Source organism: Schistocerca serialis, chromosome 2 (assembly GCF_023864345.2).
Source record: "Schistocerca serialis cubense isolate TAMUIC-IGC-003099 chromosome 2, iqSchSeri2.2, whole genome shotgun sequence".
NCBI classification, from domain to species: domain Eukaryota; kingdom Metazoa; phylum Arthropoda; class Insecta; order Orthoptera; family Acrididae; genus Schistocerca; species Schistocerca serialis.
In genome coordinates this window covers 622,786,858-622,811,336 of record NC_064639.1, presented here as the reverse complement: position 1 = coordinate 622,811,336, position 24,479 = coordinate 622,786,858, and the positions used below count along the sequence as shown (strand labels likewise).

Below are 24,479 nucleotides of genomic sequence, written 5' to 3'. Positions count from 1 at the left end.
TTTATTCTTAGTAACTAGGCTGATGTTCAGTCCAAAATGAAAGTAGAACTAAAGACAGTTTAGAACCATCATTGTATGTTGCCTTGTTTTTATTTAATTATATATGATTCCATTCCAAGATTATTAAAATATCTCAGAAAGGGAACTAGTTGTACTAACATGTTAATGAAAGTGAGGCCTAAGCAGATTGTTTTTTATCAGATTTGTTTCTTATATTTGTGTCTCTATTACCTGCTATTTTTGCCACATAAGAATTTCTCAGGTTTTAGGGAATATATATAAGACCACGAATAATAATGATTGAAGTAAAAAGTAGAATTTTAGACATGTTAAAGGCAAAGAATCATAAATAAAATAGTTAGTGAGAAACATTGTGAGAAACTTTGAGAACACTCCCTTGAAAATGTAGTTATCAGCATGCAAGACAGTCAGATAAGAATTGGGGGGGGGGGGGGGGATACTTTACCCAGATATCAAAGAAAAGTTAGATTTGGAAGGAAGTGATGTGATATGCATTTGAAAAGTGAAGTTTTTGATTTTGTCCCCATCTCATCGGGCTTAACATGAAATATAATGTCATTCCAGCATATTATGTGTTAAAGTTTACTGTACACCTGTATCTGTTTAACAAATTGACTACCATGTGGGTGCTGGCAGCCACAGGAGAACATCATGCCTAACACCATGTGACTGGCATGGCCTGTTGCTGAAATGTCTACCATTAAGCTTGTGGCAGTCGACATGTTAAGGATACAAGGTACTCATAAATGGTGGAAAAATCGAAATTTTTTTATGACTTTATTAAATTCTATAGTCTTTCCAAATTACATTGATATACAGGGTGAAGCGAAATTCGCGTACTCGGGCTTCACAGCGATAAAAGAATGTCTGTCACAAAATTTCATCCGGCGATACATCCGGCAGAAAAAGGACGTTAAAAAGAGTAGCAATCTAGCAACACTGTAACCACATGTATGGTAACTACCTGTGTCAGAACATACTAGCTCTGATGTACAGTTGGGGCCGTGGATAGTGTTTTGAGTTAGCATGCAGGAGGTCAAGGGTTCGATCCGTGGTTGGGGTGCACTTTTTTTTTTCTAGTTTCATTCTGAGATTTCATACTGTAATACACACCGTTTCTTAGGTCACATATATCCTAAATTTACAACATTTTGTAACACTTACCATAACAAATACTTGGTTAGACAAATAAGAAATAGACAGTTGAAACAAATGAACTGTCATAGGACAATTAGCGGCGTCGGGATGAATCGTGCAGAACAATATCTGTCAGAGGGGTAATGCGCGTTAGGTGGAACAGCGCTCAGGACTGATGGCGTGTTTATGCTGTAAGCACTGTCCACCAGACAGGAACTAGTAGCGAGCGACATAACGCGCTCGTGACAGAGTCCAATGTACATGCATACACATATCGAATTTTCTCATCATAAACCTCTAAACCAGTGTGGCAGACATATGGTGTACACAAACGATGAATATGTGGATGTGCTTCTGGTCCTTGGTGTGTCTGATAACCGGGCTGGTGTTGCTGCTCGTGAATATGCTGCTAGATATCCTTGTCAACGCAATCCAGATAAAAATGTGTTTTGTCGTCTAGATCTGCACCTTTGGGAGTCAGGTTTTCTTCTTCCACAGTTGCTTGACAGAGGTCGTCCATGGACTTGCCGTACTCCAGCTACTGAGTGAGGTATTCTGGAGGTCATACACCAAGAACCTCAGCGAAGTTCACGTAGTGTAGCAAGGCAACTGCGTGTCTCCTGCCCATCGCCATCAGCGGATGCAATTCTTTGAATGGATCCGACAACAACAGGAAGCCAACAATGACTTCATGAACACCATAATATGGTCAGATGAAGCAGCATTCTCTCGCGAGGGTGTCTTCAATATGCACAATGCCCACCATTGGTGTGAGGTTAACCCACATGTCACCCACGACCGTGGGTATCAAGTTTGCATTGGTTTCAATATCTGGGAAAATTGGGCGACAGGTGTTTGCGCCCCTACATGTTGCCTGACTGATTGACTGCATGAAGGGATCATGCATTCTTCTCAAACTATCTGCTTGATGCCCTGGAACATGTTCCACTACATGTTCAGCAGAAGATATGGTTCCAGCATGATGGTGCACCTCCATATTCTGGAATTAATGTGCGACAGTATTTGGGCAGAACATTTTCAGGGGAATGGCTCAGACATGCGGGTTCAGTTGTATGGCCACCCTGTTCACATGACCTAAATCCCTAGGATTTTTTTCCTGTGGAGACACCTGAAGGAGCATGTGTACTCTATTCTGCTGACGAACGTGGAAGAATTGGTAGCATAGGTGCATTCTGCTCCCGTTACTGTGGACATAGCTTTGCAGAGCTGTATGATCTGACAGGTTGCACAATGTTTGGACCAGCAGAGATGTCGTTCTGAGCATTTGTTGTTCTGAGGACAACATATTCTGTTGTGAAGGTCATGCAGTTATTAATATGGACATTAATGTTGTCACTGGTTGCTAACATGCGACATCTGAGTGCTCACATTACATGTAGTATAAATGACTAGTAGATGATGTGTTATTGTACTGTGCTATCATCTTTAGCATTTTTTAATTGATATTGTTTTTGTAGTTATACTGTCCTATGACAAGTCATTTGCCTATCCATGTATTCATTGTTACAAAATGCTGTAAATTTAGGATACAGGTGACCTAAGAAACTGTATATTACAGTATGAAATGTCAGAATGAAATAAGCAAATAAATAAATAAAAAAAAAGTGCCCCACCCCTCATCGAACCCTCGACCTCCTGCATGCTAACGCAGAACTCTGTCCCTTGCACCAACTGTACAGCATAGTTAGCATATGCTAACAGAGGTAGTTACCATACATGTAGTTCCCGTGTTGCCAGATCGCTACTCTTTAACATCCTTTTTATGCTGGATGTACTTGCGGGATGAAATTTTGTGATAGACATTTTTTTTATCGATGGCACGTGAGGAGTCGTGCTGTGAAGCCCAAGTGTGGGAATTCCGCTTCACCCTGTATACATTATAGGGTTTCAGATGAAAAATGACCTATATATACCAAATTTTAAAGTTACGGTCATGTATGCCACCATGCCCCCTTTATTTTGAAAAGAACTCTGAACTTTCTGTTTCCAGTAATTATACGTATGATACATTGTATATGTTGGTAACAATGCAGGTGTCTAGTGTCTGTAAATGACTATCGTTACTAATATTTACTTTTGTTTCGCTGAAGCAGTTTGTTCACATGTTACGGAATGTTTATTACCAAAGTGCTACATATATTTATGGAAGTACATATCCTTTGGTGTGCAATAAATACGAACTATACCACACATTAAGAAATTCCATGGTAACCAGTTCACAAACAAAGCAAACCACACTGTTGAAAGTAACCTATTTATCAGTTCTTCAGGGAAGAAATTCCCACATGGCACCCCTCTTGGTGATTCAAATTTGTGTTAACAATGACATTGTTTGTAGTGGATTTATTGTTGTTGATGTGGGCATCTTATCTTCTTTGATAAAGGAAGCGGCGAAATGTAAGCAATGTGATGGTGTAGGCTGTCTGGAAATAACTGAACTACAAAGTAGTAGAAGGGGTTTAGCGTCAAAATTAGTTGTTCTGTGTAGATCCTGTAATAAATCTACCTCAAAAATGACTTCGAACATTATGCATAATTCATATGACATGAATTTGAAGTTAGTGTATGCAATGTGTGCAATAGGAAAAGGAAAAAAGGCTGTTAAATGGTTTTGTGATTTGATGGACCTTCCTCCTCCTGCCAGTTGGTTCAGCAAATATTCCAAAAATACTTTTAGGTGCCTTGATGGTTGTGTCTAAAGCATCTGTGAAACGTGCAGTAGAAGAAACTGGAAATGTTAGTGGAACCGGGGACGTTGCTGTTGCACTTGATGGGACATGCAATGGCAACGTCAAGGACATTGTTCCTTGAATGGTGTTGTAAGTGCTACTTCTCTGGAGAATGGAAAAGTTGTTGATGTTGAGTGCGTATGTAAGTACTGCCACATGTGCCATGGTAATACTGAAGGAGATATTGAACATCAGTGTTCTATGAATTATGATGGTTTCAGTGGAGCTATGGAGTGTGATGGAGCTCTAAAAATATTTCAGAGGTTGGTGCTTGTTTATAACATTAGATATAAGAAGTACCTAGATGATGGTGACTCTAAAGCTTTCAATAAAATTAATGAGTTCAATGTTTATGGTGATACCTGGGTAACAAAATTGAAGTGTTGCGGACATGTGCAAAGTGGATGGGTGCTACACTGTGGAAGCTACAAAGAGAAATGAAAGGAAAGTTGCTGTCTGATGGAAAATATCTGTCTGGCCGAGGCAGATTGACAGAAACTGAAATCGACTTTCTTCAGAGTTATTAAAGACTGGCCGTTAGATGAACTGCACCTCTGAATTATGTTACAGCAATGAGAAAAGCTGTATGGGCCACTTACTTTCATAAGTTGTCCACAGATGACCACCCTGTTAATGGGCTTTGCCCTAAAGGAGCAGATTCTAGATGTGGTTGCCAAAAAGCAAAAGAAAGTGGTCAAATATACCATCATAAGTACTCTCTTCCTGAGCTTGTTATGAATGAAATAAAACCAATTTTTAGAGACCTGAGTGACCTTGTTTTGCTTAGTAAATGTCTTCATGGGGGCACTCAGAATACAAATGAAAGTTTCAACCATTACCCAGGAATGTTTTTGTAGTACTAAATACATTAAAATTTGGTGTACTAGATGCAGTGATATGTGTCAGTGATGCAGTGATAGGAAGGTTGGAAGTCCTGAGAAATTTAGGCATAAAATGTGGCTCGAATATGGAAGATCAATTGCTTGCGTGTGACAGACAAAGGGTGCATGAAGCTGAAAGATTCGCTCTTCAAGTTACCTAAGAAGCAAGAAGTGCTAAAAGGAATGCCAAGAGGAAGCTTGAAGATGAAGAAATGCTGCAGGATGAAGACTATGCTTCAGGAATGTTCTGAGGCACAGTTTAATTTGACTCATATCTTCATTCGCAATTTCCCGCAAGTTGCATTTTTCAGAATTCAGGTACAAATATTTCCTAAAGTTTATAAAGCATTACTGTAATTTTTTTGTGCAATTTGCAATAGTCCATACTTATGTACATACTTATCATACATTTTTATTAGGAAAAAATTAAAATGTTAGATGTGATGTTTTTTTATCCTTGTAATATACATAATGTTGTTGTTGTGGTCTTCAGTCCTGAGACTGGTTTGATGCAGCTCTCCATGCTACTCTATCCTGTGCAAGCTTCTTCATCTCCCAATATATACTGCAGCCTACATCCTTCTGAATCTGTTTAGTGTATTCATCTCTTGGTCTCCCTCTACGATTTTTACCCTCCATGCTGCCCTCCAATACTAAATTGGTGATCCCTTTATGTCTCAGAACATGTCCTACCAGCCTATCCCTTCTTCTTGGCAAGTTGTGCCACAAACTCCTCTTCTCCCCAATCCTATTCAATACTTCCTCATTAGTTACCTGATCTACCCATCTAATCTTCAGCATTCTTCTGTAGCACCACATATATACATAATAGGTGGAATTAAATAGGTCTAGTGCCTCAGCCATCATGTCATGCATATCTGGTAAAAATTTGGTCTCCTTCAAATTTATAACATTGGATTAAATGGTACCTAAACTTGGAAAAAAAATGTATCAATTTCTGTGTAATTTTTTTAATAACCCTAAGCAGATTCAAAAATATTCAAAATACTTCTAATTTGTTTAGAAAGTGTGCTGCATTACCTGATATCAGCAAAAAAATCTGTAAAACATATACATTATAAAAAGTTCCTGAAAGAAATAGGTGTTGATTTTTACATAATATTGAGCCAGAAAAATACCCTGTAGCCTTAAAGAGGTATCTCACATATCATGCTCTCATTTAGATGCAGCACTACACTTGTCTTTGCTGTGAGTTACAAATTGTTCCACACAACTGTGAATCATCTTATAAATTTGCTTATCAATTTGCTGCTTCAGTTCTTTAACCATATCACCGGGAGTGCAATGATCCAAAACAGAAAAATTCAGAAATTTGAGGTCAAGGGATTGTGGTGGCCGATGTACACATCCTGCCCTACCTAACCGTTTTGGACCATATTGGCAAGTTAGATGTTGCCTTATATCTGCAGCAAAATTTGCTGGTGCTCCATCATGTACCTACCACATTCTCCAAATGACGGCCAAGGACGAAGTTTAAGCCCAATTAGGTGATGAATTAATGAAAAATCTTACATTTCAAATGAATGTGTTATTTCAAGGACAATATTTTTCTTCTAAGTCTTAATCAAAATCCGTATGTTTCAAGTGCATTTGTTCTTTCTAGAACAATATTTTATAGTGCTCCCCCCCCTCCCCCCCACATGAACCCTGGACCTTGCTGTAGGTGGGGAAGCTTAGTGCCTCAATGATACAGAAAGGCATAACGTATGTGCAACCACAACGGAGGAGTATCTGTTGAGAGGCCAGACAAATGTGTGGTTGCTGAAGATGGGCAGCAGTCTTGTCAGTAGCTGTAGGGGCAATGGCCTGGATGATTGATTGATCTGGCCTTGTAAGATCAATCAAAATGGCCTTGTTGTGCTGGTACCGCAAATGGCTGAAATTGAGGGGAAGATACAGCTGTAATTTTTCTCGAGGGCATACAGCTCTACAGTGGTTAAATGAAGATGGAATTCTCTTGGGTAAAACATTCCGGAGGTAAAATAGTCCCCCATTCTGATTTTTGGGCAGGGACTACTCAGGAGGACGTTGTTATCAGGAGAAACAAAAGGCATTCTACGGATCGGAGCATGGAATGTCAGATCCCTCAGTTGGGCAGGTAGATTAGAAAATTTATAAAGGGAAATGGATATGTTGATGTTAGATATGATGGGAGTAAGTAAATTTCGGTGGCAGGTGGAACAGGACTTCTGGTGAGGTGAATAGAGAGTTATAAATACAAAGTCAAATAAGGCTAATGCAGGACGGGGTTTCATAACGAGTAAGAAAATAGGAATATGGATAAGCTACTATGAGCAGTATATTGAACGCATTATTGTAACCAAGATAGACATGAAGTCCACACCAACCACTTTAGTACAAATTTATATGCCAATTAGCTCAGGAGACGGTGAAGAGATTGAAGAAATGTGTGATGAGATAAAAGGAGTTAATCAGATAGCTAAGGGAGATGAAAATTTAATAGTCATGGAGGAGTGGAAATCGATAGTAGGAAAAGGAAGTGAAGGAAAAGTAGTGGGTGAATATGGACTGGGGGAAAGAAATGAAAGAGGAAGCTGACTGGTAGAATTCTGCACAGAGCATAATTTAATCATAGCTAACGCTTGGTTTAAGAATAATGAAAGAAGGGAAGGGAAACTTTGAAGGTGGAAGGTGTATATAGATGGTCTGTACAAGGGAGATGTATTTTAGGGCAATATTATAGAAATAGAAGAGGACATAGATGAAGATGAGAGGGGAGATGCGATACTTCAAGAAGAATTTGACAGAGCTCTGAAAGACCTAAGTCGAAACAAGGCCCTGGGATAGACAATATTTCATCAGAACTACTGGTAGCCTTGGGAGAGCCAGCCATGACAAAACTGTTCCATCCAGTGTGCAAGATGTATGAGACAGGTGAAATATCCTCAGAGTTTCAGAAGAATGTAGTAATTCCAATTCCAAAGAAAGCTATTGCTGACAGGAGTGAATATTACCAAACTACCAGTTTAATGAGTAATGGTTGCAAAATACTAATACGAATTCTTCACAGAAGAATGGAATAACTGATAGAAGCCAACCTCAGGGAAGATCAGTTTGGATTCTGGAGAAATATAGAAACAAGCAAAGTAATACTGACCCAATGACTTATCTTAGAAGGTAGGTTAAGGAAAGGCAAACCTACATTTATAGCATTTGTAGACATAGAAAAAGCTGTTGACAGTGTTGACTGCAGCGCACTCTTTGGAATTCTGAAGGCAGCAGAGGTAAAATACAGGGAGTGAAAGGCTATTTACAACTTGTACAGAAATCAGACAGCAGTTGCAACAGTTGATGGATATGAAAGGGAAGAAGTGGTTGAAAAGGGAGTGAGACAGGGTTGTAGCCTATTCCTGATTTTATTCGATCTCTACACTGAGCAAGCATTAATGGAAACTAAAGAAAAATTTGAAGTAGGAATTAAAGTTCAAGGGGAAGAAATAAAAACTTTGAGGTTTGCTGATTACACTGCGTCTCCAAAGGAGTACATTAGATGAACATTAATAAAAGCATAACAAGGATAATGGAATGTAGTCGAATTAAAACAGGTGATGCTGAGAGAATTAGATTAGGAAGCAAGACACTTAAAGTAGTAGGTGAGTTTTGCTATTTGGGCAGCAAAATAACTGATAATGACCTAAGTAGAGAGGATATAAAATGTAGACTAGCAATGACAAGAAAAGTATTTCTAATGAAGAGAAATTTAATATCAAATATAGATTTATGTGTCAGGAAGTCTTATGTGAAAGTATTTGTATGGAGTGTAATAATGTATGGACGTGAAACATGGTCGACAAACAGTTTAGACAAGAAGAGAATAGAAGCTTTTGAATTGTGGTGCTATAGAAGAATGTTGAAGATCAGATACATAGATCACGTAACTAATGAGGAGGTACTGAATAGAACTGGGGAGCAAAGAAATTTGTGGCACAACCTGACTAGAAGAAGGGATCAGTTGGTATGACATATCCTGAGACACCAAGGGATCACCAGTTTAGTATTGGAGGGAAGGAAGTGTGATACAAATCATAGAGGGAGTCCTTGAGGTGACTACAGTAAGAAGATTCAGAAGGATGTAGGTTGAAGTAGTTACTCGGAGATGAAGAGGCTTGCACAGGATAAAGCAGCATGGAGAGCGGCATCAAACCAGTCTTTGGACTGAAGACCACAATAACACGAACAATGTTTTATACTGAAGACAGTGGTGAGTTTTAATCACACATCTCCAGTGCTCTTGCAAACAGCTTGTTTCGAGACCCATTTTTACTGGAACTTCGGTGCTTCTATTAATGTAGGCTTTCAACCACATCATCTATCACTATTAGTATGATACACCCTGTAAAGTAAGTGTGCATTTACTGCTCCTGAGCAAACAGATAATTGAGCATTTCTTATTTACAAGAAACACAGGCAGATATCCAGTCACTATCAATATCATTTATTAAAACCACATATACTGTACATAGTTTCTGTGATGGTTTTTGGCAAGCACAATGGACAAAAAATCACTCACACCCAGGGGTCTTGACATTAATGGCTTACAACACTGTCTCTAGCCTTGATAATGACTTCAGTTTGGTGAGGAAGAGTGTCCACAAGTCCTGCAGGTGTGCAATATCCAGCTGTAGCTCATCATAGATGATAAATTGTATGGAACTTCCAAATTGCTGGGACGTTGATTGCTACATTTCACCTTCTGTTCCAAATAGTCTCAGACTTTTTTTACAGGACTGAAACTGAGTGATTTTGCGGGCCATCTGAGGTGCGGTAGGATACATGAGTATACATCAAACCAGAGATTATGTGTGCAGTGCTGAGAACATGACTTGTCATTTTGGAAGATATGAGTATTTACATCATACTCATCCTGAAGATTTAGAAGAAAGAGAAACAATCTGCCACCAAGAAGTTGAAATAAATATCCCAGTTCATTTTCATGGTTACCTGAATAAGTGGACCCAAATTGTTTTATGAAAAACTCCCCCACAACCTCATAGAACCACCTCCAGCTTGAACTATACTCTCTTCACACACACACAGAAGGTTAATCAGTGCATTCACGGTCATGCATTATTTAAAAAGACGTAAAATCGTGACTCCTTGGACCACACTGCACATCTCCAGTCAGCTACTGTCCAGTGCCTGTTTTGTTTGGCCCACTTAAAATGTATAGCTTTTTCTACAACTGTAAGCTGTGACCATTTGCAAGGTGCCAGATTCCAGATATCCATTTCATATACTGCAAACTATGGATGAAAGGCAACAGGCAGATACCGTATTCCTAGATTTCCAGAAGGACATGACACCCCACCGCAGGCTGTCAAAGAAGAAACGAGCATATGGAATAAGCTCACAGATATGTGAGTAGCTTGAAGACTTAAGAAAGTAATAGAACCCAGTATGTTGTCCTCAACAGTGCGTGTTCATCAGAGACAAGGCATCGTAAGCAGTGCCCCAGGGAAGTGTGATAAGACTGGTGTTGTTCTCTATATACATAAATGATTTGGCAAATGTGGTGGGCAGCAATCTGCAGTTGTTTGTTGCTTATGATTCTGTGGTGTACAGTAAGTTGTTGAAATTGAGTGACTGTAGGAGAATACAAGATGAATTTGGCAGATTTGTCGAAAAATGTAAGTTAATGCAGATGAGGAAAAGCAAACCTGTAGTGTTCAGATACAGCATTAGTAGTGTCCTACTTAACACAATCACATCGTTTAAATATCTGGGCGTAATGTTGCAGAGCGATATGAAATGGAAGGAGCATATGAGGAGTGTGGTAGGAAAGGCGAATGGTCGTCTTTGGTTTATTGTTAGAAGTCTAGGAAAGTTTGGTTCACATGTAAAAGAGACCACATATAGGATGCTAGTGCAACATAGTCTTGAGTACTGCTTAAATGTTTGGTTCCATACTACACTGGATTAAAGGAAGACATAGAAGCAATTCAGAGGCGAGCTGCTAGATTTGTTGCTGGTAGGTACGAACATCACACAAGTGTTACGGAGATGCTTTGGGAACTCAAATGGGAGGGAAGGCGACACTATTTTTGAGGAGTGCTACTGAGAAAATTTAGAGAACCAGCATTTGAAGTTGACTGCAACATACATTATGCATAAGGACCAGGAAGGCAAGATATGAGAAATTGAGGCTCATATGGAGGGATAGAGCCAGTCATTTTCTCCTCATTCTATTTGCAGGTGCAAATGACTAGTAATGGTACAGGGTACCACCCAAAATGTGCTGTAAGGTGGATTGCAGAGTATTGATGCAGATGTTGATATAGCTGTAGATTCATTTTTGTGTCCAATTATGCATGATTCATGATTAGTGTAAAGAATCTCTCTTCCTACTATTGTAATGACGCATGTTTATACTGTTCTTTTCAAATTGAAATTGACTGATGAAAACAAACATCGTATGGTAGTAAATGTACTGTGAGGTGGTTCTCATTATGCCTAACTGTTTAATGAACCGTCTTCAATAGATTCTAGTGTGCACATCACCGATTATCCTTATTATACATTTGTATGCAATGAACTCTTTCTCCCCCTATGAAGACTTATCAAAGAATATGTTGACATAACAAATTAGTGAACGAAAATAGAAAATGTTTGCCAGCTTTTTAACAGTTCACCTGTAAAGTCTGCTATTAAGAGTAACAGAAACATTGCAGGGCGTGAATGGTTAAGATCTGTAAAATGTGAATTCCATATCAGATTCTTATCGACAGGTGACTGTGTATTACATTTTTACTAATAATACAGTCCAAATTGAATCAGAGTGACAAATATTGTAACAAGTTTTATGGCATTGTCATTGGACAATTGTACTTGATGCAGAGATTGCAAGGGTGATGAAAGCCTACACTCCACAATTGTACTTGACGCATTAAAAAATCTGCATCTGATATGATACATTCTAAGACTATGAAGCAACTGATGCAAGAATCATCAACAAACGAAGTAAGATTTTCCCCGTGCAGGCAACTGATCGAAATTGGTTTTAAAATTTATTGTTTTCCTCATTGATCTGAATGTATAATACGATGTACTGTCGGCAAACGAACCTCATTGTTGTCCGTAACAATAGGATTTGACAATGTGGAATTTGTTTGTCCACTTTCTGCCATCACACTTATGCAAACCTCATCTGCTCCACAATTCCCTGTCGCTCAGTCTCTATGCATGAATGTGCCTTCCTATATGATGCTGACTATAGTGATAGCAGAAGAGTGCATAAGAAAGACAGAAGAGCTGAGCTGAAATGAGGTGCGCTAATGCGAGAGTGGCACCCAACACTTGCATGTGTGGGTGCAGCCATTCACAGTTAGCTGGTTCACACGGCAGCACTGAGTGGATGGTGTTGCAAAGCTCACTTGTAGGATTGGCATGAAGACATCAGTTGAATTCAGCGTTGAGTATTCCAATGGGAAAAAGCTTCAAATATTATCAGTTGTTGTTGTTGTGGTATTCAGTCCTGAGACTGGTTTGATGCAGCTCTCCATGCTAATCTATCCTGTGCAAGCTCCTTCATCTCCCAGTACCTACTGCAACCTACATCCTTCTGAATCTGCTTAGTGTATTCATCTCTTGGTCTCCCTCTACGATTTTTACCCTCCACGCTGCCCTCCAATGCTAAATTTGTGATCCCTTGATGCCTCAGGACATGTCCTACCAACCGATCCCTTCTTCTAGTCAAGTTGGGCCACAAACTTCTCTTCTCCCCAATCCTATTCAATACCTCCTCATTAGTTATGTGATCTACCCATCTAATCTTCAGCATTCTTCTGTAGCATCACATTTCAAAAGCTTCTATTCTCTTCTTGTCCAAACTATTTATCGTCCATGTTTCACTTCCATCCACGGCTACACTCCATACAAATACTTTCAGAAACGACTTCCTAACACTTAAATCTATACTCGATGTTAACAAATTTCTCTTCTTCAGAAACGCTTTTCTTGCCATTGCCAGTCTACATTTTATATCCTCTCTACTTCGACCATCATCAGTTATTTTGCTCCCCAAATAGCAAAACTCCTTTACTACTTTAAGTGTCTTATTTCCTAATCTAATTCCCTCAGTATCACCCGACTTAATTCGACTACATTCCATTATCCTCGTTTTGCTTTTGTTGATGTACATCTTATATCCTCCTTTCAAGACACTGTCCACTCCGTTCAACTGCTCTTCCATGTCCTTTGCTGTCTCTGACAGAATTACAATGTCATCGGCGAACCTCAAAGTTTTTATTTCTTCTCCATGGATTTTAATGCCTACTCCGAACTTTTCTTTTGTTTCCTTTACTGCTTGCTCAATATACAGATTGAATAACATCGGAGAGAGGCTACAACCCTGTCTCACTCCCTTCCCAACCACTGCTTCCCTTTCATGCCCCTCGACTCTTATAACTGCCATCTGGTTTCTGTACAAATTGTAAATAGCCTTTCGCTCCCTGTATTTTACCCCTGCCACCTTTAGAATTTGAAAGAGAGTATTCCAGTCAACATTGTCAAAAGCTTTCTCTAAGTCTACAAATGCTAGAAACGTAGGTTTGTCTTTCCTTATCTTCTAAGATAAGTCGTAAGGTCAGTATTGCCTCACGTGTTCCAACATTTCTACGGAATCCAAACTGATCTTCCCCGAGGTCGACTTCTACCAGTTTTTCCATTCGTCTGTAAAGAATTCGTGTTAGTATTTTGCAGCTGTGACTTATTAAACTGATAGTTCGGTAATTTTCATATCTGTCAACACCTGCTTTCTTTGGGATTGGAATTATTATATTCTTCTTGAAGTCTGAGGGTATTTCGGCTGTCTCGTACATCTTGCTCATCAGATGGTAAAGTTTTGTCAGGACTGGCTCTCCCTAGGCCGTCAGTAGTTCTAATGGAATGTTCTCTACTCCCGGGGCCTTGTTTCGACTCAGGTCTTTCAGTGCTATATTATCAGTAATTTCTGCTGTTTGATGCACTGGTTTTGCGGTCTTCAATTGGAAATGCGGGAATATGCTGTAGAACAAATATCAGTAGTAGGGGAACCTTAGTGACATTATTGTATGGCCGGAAGGTTCTATATCAGTGGTAGTCAATCTGGTTACTACCACCCAGTAGTCGGCATTCCAGTATTCATGGTGGTTGGTAGTGGTTTTATAAACATTTTCATAAGGTTTTTGTAAAATTTTGACATAAAGTACTTGCTAAATAATTATTATTAAATGGTTTAGCATGTTGTAACTCTGCTTTATATATTTTGTAAAAGTAATGCTGCATCCCTACTTTATAGCTTACCTTTAGTGTGGAACTGCTGGGCTATTAGAGAATTTTACTACTAACAGAGGTACAAAAGTGGGAGGTGGGTAAAGAAGCTTGATTACCTCTGTTCTACATGATAATGGTTTGATTAGCCCAACTGTAGCAGATGTGATCAACAGAATATAAATATAGAAACATGGGTTTTGGTTTAAAGATTAACATATTTTGGAAATGAGAATAGATACATTGTACTAGGAATGCTATTAAGATATGGAAGGTATCCAATGCGTATGTGGAATTTTAATGGGCTATTAAGATAGTGTCGTTGGCCAATTGTGCTGTTTTTCCTTTCATTGAGGACACGAGATCACACTGCAAGTGAGCATCTTTTTACTGTCATGCCTGGTAGGTGTTCAGTAATTAGAATAAAACTGATATGTAGGTGCCAGTTGTAGATTATACCAGTATATAACATTATGCTGCCGACTAGAGTGCTGTTTCTGAATTTGTGGTTGGCCTTTACAGGTCTGGAGTGCTGTGTTGGCTGACTACTGTTGATAACTGTCATGTTGTTCCTGGTAAAGTTGCAGCCAGTCAAAGTGCACCACTACTACTCAACCTAGCAGCTGTAATTCTGCGTTTTCTGGTGGGGTTAAGTGAGTTTACCAGAGAGATGTGAACATTCCTAGCCTCTTTTTACAGCTGGATTTGTGAGCAGCACCTACTCCCGAGGCTGATAATCAGGAAGTCTTGCATTCGTTTGAATTTATTTAACTTGCCTAGTGACAGCAGCAGCATCGCTTTTCTGTAACTGTTGCTAGACAGTTCTCTAGTGTCTGGACAGCCGTTATACTGTTGTTGCATCAACATCTACGGGGAAACTTATCTAATTTGAATGACGACACATTTTGCATCTGTGTTCAACCTAAAATAGACTGCAGTCGATAGATTAATGCTCTCACACATTGTGTAAGTGCACAGTGAAAGGAAGCAGTCTGTCCCAGTCTGTATGGCTTTGATTCACATAATACAATAGCATTTTAAGTATAGACTTATGTACATGCTCTACACAACCTTTATTTACTTTTAGGATGCAAGAGGGTAGTTCACCACTTCTTGATATTTAATTACTTGCAAACGTGCATGAAAAGAGGTAATAAGAAGTTACTTCATTGGTCTGTTATGACAGCTCAGGCCTTCCATGTAGCAAAATAAGATGTGTCTTGAAAGCTTTAACAACTGTTTCTGCAGTCATATTTGCTAGAGGCATCATAAACAAATAAATAAATAAAATGGGGAAAAATATGTTGAGCTGAAATGAGGAATGGTCCCAAAATGTTTAGGGTAACTAGTTCACACAGTTTAATGACTTAAGAATCTGAAGGGGGACTTTATTCTGCCCTTCATGCAGTTGATATGCAACACCATGAATAACATTTGACATCCTTCTTCTGAGTAGGTCACCGGAAATGCAAGGGTATTCTTGCATTAGTTGCCTTGTTATCCCAGAGACATGCCTGTGTACTATCAAGTGACTGCAGCAAAATTCTTATTTAAGGAATTTCGGAACTACCAACCGATTGTCCTGTGGCTTTTTATGATAAAGGATTTCATCTGTGCCCATGAATTCTGGGGATGCTGCAGATTGCTTGCTTCCTTTGGTTCTTTCTGTAGTTCAACAAGCAGGACTTGGTCAGCCAGTATATACCGAACTTTTTGACTCAAGGTGTCAGCATTTTGATGAATCTTTCCTGGCTTGTGCCTTAATAAGTAATCATATGTGCTCAACTGAAGGATCTTTGCAGGATCCTTGAGGCTCACCAACCACAGTAAGGAAGTCACAACAGTAAATTTTCCCCCATATAAGTAACATTTAAAATAGTTCACTCTCTACAGTAGAACTAACAGTGCCTTTTCTGTCATGTTATAGTTGAGTTCAGCTTTATTTAATTACCTAGATGCGTGCCCAATACAGCGTTCAGATTCCCCAAGCACTTGACAAAGAACACACCCAATTGCAAAATCACTTGTTTCACAGGATAGTATAAATGATTTCTCAAAATCATAGTTTGCCAAAAGAGGTGACTGTTGTAGGATTTCTTTTAATGTGAGCATTACTGTTCCTTACTCAGCAATCCATGTAAACATTACTCCCTTCTTTAGCAATTTGGTTAGAGGTTTAGCGATAGTGACATATTCCAGCACCAAACAAAGATAATAATTCACCAAACCGAGAAAGGACTGAAATTCTTTGTCATTACAAGAGGAAAAAAGTCTTTTATGCCTTAGATAACTGTGGATTGGGCTGCACCTATTGGCTGAAGTTATGTGGCCCAAATAGTTATCTTGCAGTTCTGCAAATTGGCATTTCCACAATATCAGACTGAGATTTTCATTTTGTATGCACAAAAATACAGCTCTTAGTCATTACACATTGTAATGCAGTCAATCCAATGAAACAAGAAGAATCCTGAGATACTAGTATCAGTATCTTTGTTAACCTATAAATGACTTTGTTTAAACACATATTCCTAAAAACCAGTTATTTCATACTTTTAAACTTTTTGGTTCATATGTTATATCTCTGTTCTTCATTGAACACAGCCTTTGTGGGAGAGTAGTTGTAAATGGTCAGTCTTGATGGAAAGTTGTTACAAGTGGAGCTGGTGTGCCTTTATAGAAATGCTGAAGGCAGATGTATTTTGTGTTACTAGTTCAGAGTGTGAAATATTGCTGAATATAAATGTTTCAAGGTTGTTTTGTTTGTTGTGGTCTTCAGTCCTGAGACTGGTTTGATGCAGCTCTCCATGCTACAGTAAAGCTGCATGCCCTCGGGAAAAATTACGGCTGTAGTTTCCCCTTGCTTTCAGCCGTTCGCAGTACCAGAACAGCAAGGCCGTTTTGGTTATTGTTACAAGGCCAGATCAGTCAATCACCCAGACTTTTCAAGGTACAGAACTTTATTTCATTCAATAGTCTTTGGAACCCACCTGAATATCACAATATTTTCATTGGTTAATTTTCTTCATTCTAGAACATGATCTGTGACCATTATCACATTGTTACAGATGGCAATGAGACCACCAATGAGATAATCATCTAAGTAATAACTTACATCCCACAATGTTCTCAGCCTCTCGTCTAAAGCACTCTCCCCTCCTGAATTATCTTTATTATCCAAGGGCCCCACTTCCTACACTAAACCTGCATTTAATCATGTTGCTTTGGTGAAGGATCTACTTTACTTCACATGTAATGTCAACTGGAAATATCACTTTGCAGCCAAATCCCAAAACCTTTCCAACAGCAAACCTGACATTGAACCCTGCCTTAACCAGCTCCGACCACAATCCCAACTTGATCCACTATCACTACCTCAAAATTGTCCCTTACAAGCCTTCCAAGAATTCCTCACATTCAGCATTGCTTTCACAACCATCCTCAGGTCCCTACAACAAGATGTTAACCTGTCCTCTGCACAAATCCAGGCTCTTTATTCCCCAAAAGCTGATGACCCCATGGTTATCCTCCCAGCAGCCAAGGGATCTACCACTGCGGTACTTGACCGACAGGATTATATAAGAGGAGGTCTACACCAGGTGTCTGACACCTCTATATACAGCATATGTGTCCCTTCTTAAAACCTCAGTTGCCTCACAAGGACTAACACCTCAATCCATGGAACTTCTTACCCCACCCAAACCACTGACCCCCATCTTGTACCTTCTTCCTGAGATTCAAAAACCCAATCACCCTGTCTGTCTCTTACTTACTGGCTTCAAATCACCCACAAAATGCATATCTGCCTTAGTTGTTCAACACCTGCAACCCCACTCCTGTATTAAAGACACCAACCATTTCTTAATTTGTCTGAAACCCATGCCCATCCCACTACCACCACACACCTTGCTTGTCATCATTGATGCCACCTCCCTCTATACCAACATCCCCCACGTACATGGTCTGTCTGCTGCTGAACATTTCCACAGTCAGTGCCCACTTGACTCCAAACCTATGACATCCATCCTGCTTACATTAGTCAACTTTATACATTCCAACAACTAATTTGTCTTTGAGGTGCAGACATACAAACAGAGCAGGGGTACAGCCATGGGAACCAGGATGACTCCTTCCTATGCCAATCTTTTTATGGGTCGCTTGGAAGGGGCTTTTCTGGGATCCACTGGTTTGGTTTAGATACATTGATGACATCTTTGCCATATGGACTGATGATGAAGATGACCTGTTAAAATTACTGGAATTTCTAAATACATTCCCCCAATTAAATTGCACATTGTCCTATTCTGAATCCCTCGCTACTTTCCGTGATGTTGATCTCATTCTCACTGAAGGCCAGCTACTCACTTTTCTTCACACTAAGCTTACTAACAAACAATGGTACTTACATTTTGACAGTTGCCACCCTTTCCATGCCAAACATTCCCTCACATACAGCCTTGGCATTCAAGCAAATGTATTTGTTCAGATACAGACTCTTTACAGCAATACATTATCATTCTAACCTCAGCCTTCATTGGACGTAATTACCCCTCCAGCCTAGTTCAAACGCAGATTTCCCATGCCATCACGTCCAATCCTGGTATGGCTGATCCCTCCTAAAAACAACCTAGTAGTACACCACTTGTTGCTCAGTATTATCCTGAACTTGAATGTCTTAATCAGCTACTTTGACAAGGCTTTGACTTCCTAAAATCATGCCTTGAAATGAGGTCTTTTCTGTCTGAGATTTTGCCCACCACACCTGGAGTAGCCTTTCATAACCCTCGCATTCTCTGCAATATCCTTGTTGGACAGTATGTTCCTAATGCACTCATCTCCCTATGCTGTGGCTCCTGCTCCTGTGACTGTCCCCACTGCAAGACTTGCCCTATGCATCCTCCTATCACCACCTATACCAGGTAACTTGCAAAATATACTATCAAAGGTAGAGAAACCTGTGAAATGACATGTCATGTGCCATACGCCATATGCCATACGTAAACACTGTTTGGCCTTTTACACCTGCTTGACTACTGTCAAGTTATCAGTTAGGATGAATGGGCATAGGGAGAGGGCGTATACTGTCAGGGCGTATACTGGCAGCACACAGTATACTGTTGCAGAACCTGCACTACAACATGACTGTCTTGACCTTGGTGCCTGTTTCACCACACGTGCCATCTGCATTCTTCCCCCAGACCCAGTTCCTCAGAAATCCAAGGGTGGGAACTGGTCCTACAACATGTCCTTGGTTCTCACCACCCACCCGGCATTAATTTACTTTAATTTGTTCAATCTCAGCCTTTCTCCACAGTAACTACACCTTTCTTCACTCCATTTTAGTTTTTAACTCATGCATGATGTTTTAGCAGTAATCTCTGTCTTGCATATTACCGTACCTGCCACTATTAAGCCCCCAGGTTTTCAAATCTTGTCTGGTGAAGCCCCCAAAAATCAGTCTTTCCTTCTCATCCTGTCCAGTAAGTCTTCCCTGACCTGGGGTACTATGTGACTTTTCTGAACTCTACCCCTTTTCCTAAACCTCACCAATCCTTTTCTTTCACCCCTCTTCCTTCCCCTTCAGCCCTTCTGCCAGAAGAAGGAGCCACTGACTCCAAAAGCTTGGATATGTAATACCTTTTGTATGTGTGTTCTCCAGCTGCTGATTGCTGAGTAGATTTTTTATCTATTGAATTACATTATATTTTCAAAAACTGATTATTTTCTTTTGTAGAAGTAATAACTTAGAATTTATATGTGGATGCATGATTCGATGCGGGTTACTTCAAAACAATGATCAGCATCTGGTTTGGAGATAAATAATTGAATATTAAGCATTGAAAAGGTTGCATTACAACATGTTCCTGTAGGGAATTTTAAAACAGAACAAAGTCATCTTAATACACTAGGCACATGGAAGGTTTCAGTTCCCCCAGCAATACATCTTCAAAGTGTTGGAATGTTGTGGGTGCATTTGGTAATTCAGAAGGCATTCTCAGATACTTCAACCGCTCTGATGGCACAACAAATACAGTTTTCTTATGATCTGCTGAGCTGTAATGTCTGCACATATCTGGTATATTTTTCATGTATGCGTAGAGACATTGACAATAGATGAAGCCCAGGGACAACATGACAGTTGTGTTATCCTATCGTCCAATTGTTCTTGAATGCTTTGTTGAACCACAGATTGCAAATGATATGGTATTCTATGAGGTTTTTGACTAATTGTCATAGAATCTCTGGTGGGAATCTAATGACACATCAAATTTGTAGCAGGCAAATCCTGAATTCCGCAAATTTCTATCCTTCTCAGGCAGATGCACCGAATTTTCTTGTAACTTCCTTTTCATAGGAATTGTATTTTCTACATTATTTACACATGCTCTTCTGCAACTTCACTTCCTCCTGTTCCTTCTTTTTTTCTTTGTGTTCCCATTGCACAATTTCATTTGCCAGCAGCTCTAGCACACTCACTAAAGCTGTTGCCATGGATGTCATTACATCTGTTCTGCCAAAATTATCGGTACTTACTGGCAAAAATATTTCTTCATTCAGTACAGTGGGTTGACATATATTTATTTTCAAGAGCACTTGCATCTCATATAGCAACTCATTCATGGGTATGGATTCACCAGAATAATTTGAATATGTGGGGAATTTAGATTTGACCTCACCCAGAGAAGCATTTCCATTCCACCATGTATAGTTCTGCAATTAGTTGACTTAAGCACCGAAGTATGCCAAGCTTCTGACAATGATAAGATGGATCCTGTCCTGCCCTTCTCAGACACTTGTAGAGTACTGTCACTGCCTTATAGGAATTCTTGGGTGCCTATTCGAACAGTACTTGATCCAAAGTCAGCTACTCTGTGAACACTGTGCAGGAAATCACTCCCTAGCAGCACATCAAAATCTGGATTTTCTTGTGACAGTAAACCTGCTCAAAATGCAAATACTTGCTTACCAATCCCCAAATTAATCTTCCGTGAACCTAGATGGTGTATTATTTCACTTACTAGTTCACTCAGATGACAGCAAGGTTGCCACAAGGCATGCCTGTTGCTAAAGGGGGAAAATATTAAACTCAGCTGCACTCCAGTATAAAAAAAATATCTACAAATTTTTTCTTATCTAATTCTCGGATCAATGTTACATTTTCCTCCTTTTTTAATCCTTGGCTTCTCACCAGAGTAATCTCAGTCAATGGCAGCTGGGGTTGGTGACTACTCTGGCTCCTGATGCGTTTCCAAAATTTCAGCCTCTATTATTTCCTCTGTGGCCGTCTTTAACCATTGGCAAGCTCCTATTCTGCTAGTTCCATAGCCCAGGGCATGCCTGTTGGATATAGCCTATTTCTCTACAATGCATGCAGCATGATGCTCGGCAGTCATGCACACAGTGTCCCAGTAATTGGCAATGACTGCACCAGGTTCCAGTTGCAAAGACATGGTGCACATAAATCACATGGCTCACAGCTGTCACAAATTAGTTTACCTACTTCCTTATTAGAGTGAGTTGTACCACTTCTTGTAAGGTGCCAGAAGATGCAAACTTGACCTTTCCTTCTGTTCTAGGATCAGTCCCTTTAACAAAGACGTCTATAGCATGAGTGTCCACCTAGTGAAGCAAGATGTTAGGCATTATGTCAACACATATGTCCGACAAGAGGCTGGAGAGAGCCCAGATTCTGTCTGTAAATGATTCAAAGTCCTTGAGTAGCTTTTTCTTAACATAAACAACTTCCCTGATAAAAACTAACACTTTTTTGTCTGTGAAATGTTCCACAAAATCACATGCAAGTGTTTCAAAAGAGGAAGTCTTCAAAGTGAATCTGCTGACTCATTGTAGTTCCTGGCATAACCAAACAATTAGAGCTGAATAATATTCAGTTGAAACTCGCTCAACAATGTGCACATATGATCCACATGTCTAGTATTTTGTATAAAATGCTATATAAAATTACTCAAGAAAACATCTATGGCCAGATCAACTGGTATTGCCACAGGTGGTGAAGCCACCTGCATTTACTGCAGGGGGATTGGTTTGCATCTTTTCACCCCCTTGGCTACAGCTGCAGCTGCAATTGCCTGGTATAAACTTTCATTCAGTTGGATTTCTATTATTAGCACAGCAATTTTCTGCTGCAACTGATCTAATTGATCCATATTTACCTGATTCATCACATGACTACTATTAATAATTCCTTCTACAGTTTAAGATCTTTGGCTACATGTGTCTTCTTCCTGGGGTCTAGTCCTAACAATTCTTTGTGTCAACTGCATTTCCAAAAATTTTCTCAACTTCCACTACAGTCCTGAGGTGCAGATTGGTGATGGGGGCTTCTCATCCAAGGAAACTGAAGACTTGCTTGAAGAGCATGAAACTTCACGGTACTTTCAGTGCGCTTTATACTGAAGAGGATGTGACAGCATAACCAGAACATGATCCACTGATGCTTCCATCCAGTGGATCATTGATAAGATCTAGATCCATGGTGTTGCAGTTGTCTCCAATTAGAACTTCTGAAGCAGCGGGTCACTGTTTCTCCAGGCGCGGTAGCAATGCCACGAGCTGAGCAGCATGCAGTGTGACGTAGTGGTTAGTGTCACTGCCTGGTGTGCTGTGGGTTGCCAGTTCAATCCCGGTAACTAGCAATTACTTGTATTCAGTATTTATCATTTCCAGAAGGTTCTCAAAATTTCTGACGTTTCTAATGTTTGTATGGTCTGGAATATTCAATGTTTGTATAAGTAGCTGTACTTTCCACCCAGGAATTCAGTTTTGTTGTATTCTGTCCAGGCTGTATGTTGGTGTTTATAATAAACATGCTTTCAGAGCTGAATGTTGTGCTTTGCTGATGACCCTGATTTTGAATTTGAACTTGATTCTGATTAAAACATGACAATATGTTAGCTAAGACTGTTTGTTGATGAACATGTAGATACAGTTCTTTAGCTTTTTGGCCAAGAACTTTTTTTAAATCTGTATTATTGTAAGCAATTATTCCATAACTATGCTTTCCCAGCTCTTCATTGAAATGTGAGACTTTTAGCAAGGCAGCTATTGAATTGCACATGAAATTATCAAGCCAAGACAGCAAAATGCAGATAAAATAGTTATATCTAGCTGTTAGTCACAAGGTTCACTCCAGGAAGTAGCTGGAAGGTTCACCAACACTGAATAAGCTGCTGAGGAGTGAACTTGGTTGTAACTTAAAATAAGAACTGGAAACATTTATTTCCACAGGGTGTATACACTCCGGGACAACCAAGAAAAATCCGGGAATTTTTTCATCCAGGAGAAAACTGGAAAAAAAAAAACGGGGATTTTTAAGAATTATGGGAATTGTTTTAGCTTTCAGTTAAATTTTTGTAGTTTTGACTGGTAAAAACTGATCTCTAACAAAGAATTTTACTTTAGCCCATTACTGCAATGTAATATTTCAGCAATAAAACATAAATGAGGGAAAAAAATGAAACGGAAGTTGCAAAGGGAATGCGCCATTTACAGCAACAAAACACAGCGCACACGCAAGCGTCTGCCAACAGCAAAATGTGTCGAAGGCTTTAGGGCGAAGACTATGCAATACTTCATAACAACAAACTGCTTCTGATGGGCGTGACGTCACAACGGTTAACATTAGGTTCATTTGAGTAGTTGCCAGCGGGCTTAAGCGCATGCACAGTTGAGTCGCGTGTGAGCAATACCTTCTTCCACTTCTGACTACTTGAAGTGCGGCTGTTAGCTGTATCCTAGGTAACTAGGCACGAGCTGTATCAGCAATAGCAACAAGCAGCCAGATGCTATGTGGAAACATTTTTCTGGTGCACCCAAGTTGTCAGATTCGCGCATGTGCGGAGTAGTCTGAGTTCTTGTGGGATGACAGGTAGTCTCCATGTGAACAGTTATTTTCAGGTTTTTGGCAGTCGGGTATTAATTGCCTTGTTGAACAATGAAGTTATTTTTGTCGATTTGCTAAAAAAAATTTGGCTTTATTTAACCTTTTATTTGAAACATAATTGGCTAGTGTCAGCTATTTGCAGTATTTCAAGTGCAAGTTGTTATCTTTTGCAATGGATGGCATTATGCCGTAGGACTAAACATGAGATAATGCAGTACTGGTACTTCAAGAAAATTTGCATTCCAAAAACAACACTGAAAAGTTTAATATCAGCTTGGGGCCTACTTCTTTGTGAACCTGGACATACGAATATGCTCTTTCGAATTATGGATTTTAATATGGCTTACAAAATTCCGATGCTCTTGGAGTATCCTCTGATGTCCTGTTTCGTTTCTGATGTAATGTAAGATCTCTTAATTCCATATATGTATGAACATACAGGCTACCTACTTCGTCGTGGCTGCACAGGCACAGTAATGCCATTTTCTGGCACTCTCTGAC

The 24,479-nt window shown here is 39.6% G+C and overlaps 1 protein-coding gene across 1 annotated transcript in view; it reads left to right on the top strand.

Moving 5' to 3' along the window:
* Window positions 1–24,479, top strand: part of LOC126456290 (nuclear migration and anchoring protein unc-84-like) — a 227,512-nt gene that overhangs the window by 12,699 nt on the left and 190,334 nt on the right. The gene's annotated exons all lie outside the window — the stretch shown is intronic.